The sequence below is a fragment of the Oryzias melastigma genome, linkage group LG16 (genome assembly GCF_002922805.2).
Source record: "Oryzias melastigma strain HK-1 linkage group LG16, ASM292280v2, whole genome shotgun sequence".
Classification (NCBI taxonomy): domain Eukaryota; kingdom Metazoa; phylum Chordata; class Actinopteri; order Beloniformes; family Adrianichthyidae; genus Oryzias; species Oryzias melastigma.
In genome coordinates, this window is record NC_050527.1 from 25,898,952 (window position 1) to 25,901,811 (window position 2,860).

The window sequence follows — 2,860 nt, forward strand, 5'->3', positions numbered from 1 at the left end:
TTTATTCTGAGTGGGTTTCACCAAAGAGACATCTAACAGGTATACCTGGCAAGTGTGGACATGCGATCCTTCAATGTGAAGAAAGATCTTTGTTGGCAATCTTCCGTCTGAACAAACTTTATCTGCTTCTCTCACTCCTTCCTCCAGGCTCTCCATAACATTTTGGATGAGGATGGCGTGGACCGCCACGGTGATGGAGCTGATGCTTTACAAGTTAACTGGTTAATACGGGACAGCCTTAAAACTAAGTCACAGAAACACAACGGAGGCGACTGTCAGAGATAAAAGCCCCGGTAACCAGTCTAACACTACAGCCCCTCAGCCGCGGTGTCTAGCTCAGGATCACATGTTTGACCGGCGGTAAAAGAGGAGTGGGCCAACGGTTTGCGGCTCGGGGGTTGTGGAGCTCTGATTTAATGGGAACAGGCAGCACATCGAGAAACGACGAGACCCAAAACTTCAATTTTTGATGCAAAGGTCTTCACCATGCATCAAAATGTGACTTGGGAATGAAAATATGTTGATTTGGGAAGATGTGGGCATTATGTTTAATTGCTGAAGTACCAAAATCGGCACAGATTAGGAACCGAAACCAAAGAACCACTTTGGCACTGGAACAGAAAAATCTCTTTTCAGAAGCTTTATAGATCTAGATGGCTGGATGTGAGCCTTATTGGTCAGCTTAGCAGGTCTCTGTTAGGTGTCTTCACTCATTCTCTCAGTAGTGCAGAGATAGAGTGGTTGACCTTCGATCAAAGTTTGTAGGTTCAGTTTCCACCCTGCCCACCTATCTGTTGAAGTGTTTTTGGCCGAGACACTGAACCCCCATATTGTTCCTGGTGGTTAAAGACAGGCTGGCATTAGTGTTAGGCCATAGTCAATGTGTGATTGTGTGTGTGAGTGGGACTGTGACTGTGTAGTTCTTTGGGTCTTCTAAGACGCAAGAAAAGCGCTGGATAAGTATATATCGTGTACCGTTCTCTGGGATGACACACAGAAGAGAAAGTAAAATTCAGAAAACAATGATCCAAAGGAGCTCTGCATACTACATCCTCACCCATCCGAGACAAACACATGTTAGGTCTTGAATGGGTGGAACTTTATGAAAATGTTTTATCTCTCCGGAACAGCAGGATACAAAGGAGTCAGAGGAGTTAGGAGGGATTTTATCTCAGTCGGGGGTTGTGTCTGGATAACAGCCACTTTCGCTGTGTTTCTGTGTCACTGTTACTGAGTTTGAAGGCTGTTCGGCATCAGAGAATGTTGGTCAGCATATTCTTGGTTCAGTTTATTTTGGATTTCTAGGTTGTAGTTCTTAAAACTCAGGGACCACCTTGGAAGGTGTTGGTTGCAGTTGTACATTCTGAAGAGAAAAAAGCCTGATGGTTAAGATCAGAATGTACATTTCATTTGGTCCACAACTGGAGCACAGATCAAATAAAACCACCAGCAGTGCCACAGTTTCTTTTTCTATTGTTAAATAGTTCTGCTCATGCGTCTTTAATTTACAAGAGGAGTGGACAACAGGGTGGTCAATGTTCTCTTCTTCTTAGATGAGAACAATGCTGGCTCCTGCAGAGCTGGCAACCACTTCCAGTTTAAGAAGTTTTCAGAAGTTAGGAGCAGATAACACAGGGTTGCAACACAGAATACAGTAATAATGACATTGTCAAAAACTTGTTTGCTTTTGTTAGACAAAATGAACAATACAGAAGAACTGGTCAATGTCATTAGTGCTACAGAGGAAAAGTTCCTACAGAACTCCCCAGCCAGCAAGGTCAAGTGGGCCCCATATGGTTTCAAAATGGGCAGAAAATGTGGGCTCCAAATGGGTTTGTCCGAAGTTTCTGTGGTGGCCCCACCTATGTTTGCCTACATCGGTTCTGCTGCCCAGGAACCGGCAGCCTGGACAGCGACTCTCTCCACGCTGTCCACCGGGTGGATGGCTCACTATGTTAGCGAGCCCACCATTGAGTGCCCACTTAAGCCAATTTGGGCAAACACTGGTGGGGGCCCACTTGCCTTTACTGGCTGAGTGGTGATAGTAACCAGCCAATCTCCTTGGTGCTAGCTACAGAAAATGGTTTGCTAGCTGCCACTTAAGTATCTGCAGGTAAAACCTTCTCACAGACAACCTGTTGACCAAAGTAAATGATGGTGCCTTTGCTGAAGTCCTATTCGGTAAGATTTGAAGGTTGAAGAGACTGCTGACAAACACCTAAATATGTTCTCAAAGACTTGTCCATTTTTCTTAATACACAGCTGAAATATATACAGTTTAGGACATCCCAAAGTACTTCACTCAGCAGCACTTTTTTATGATTTATACAGGAAAATAAAAAAAATTCAGCTGAATGTCTCAAGATTTCAGTTTCTCTTTTGCTTTTTCAAGAGCAGCAGCTGGAAGGGTTATTGGTTAGAAAAGAAAAAAGTTGACATAGAGGGTCTTCTTCTTTTCCTTTGGGCTTTTCCCTTCAGGGGTCGCCACAGCGAATCAGTTTCCTCCATCTAAGCCTGTCTTCAGCATCCTCCACTCTAACACCAGCCACCTTCATGTCTTCATTCACTGCCTCCATAAACCTCCTCTTTGGTCTTCCTCTAGACCTCTTTCCTGCAGCTCTAGACTCAGCATCCTTCTACCAATATATTCACTGTCTCTCCTCTGAACATGTCCAAACCATCTCAGTCTGGCCTCTCTGACTTTATCTCCAAAACCTCTAACATGTGCTGTCCCTCTGGTGTATTCAAAAAGTTGACATAGAGGGTAAAACTTTTTTTTATTTAAATTTGGTAATTTTTTGTATTTTTAGCACAACATTTAAACCCAAATTGGATGTTGTTTTTTTTTGGGGGGGGGGGG

At 43.8% G+C, this 2,860-nt stretch overlaps 1 protein-coding gene across 1 annotated transcript in view; it reads left to right on the forward strand.

Moving 5' to 3' along the window:
- The window catches only part of LOC112136558 (protein rapunzel), a gene marked incomplete in the record, with an annotated part of 10,924 nt that overhangs the window by 4,153 nt on the left and 3,911 nt on the right, over window positions 1-2,860 (forward strand). The window contains 1 exon segment of the mRNA XM_036215754.1: window positions 148-221.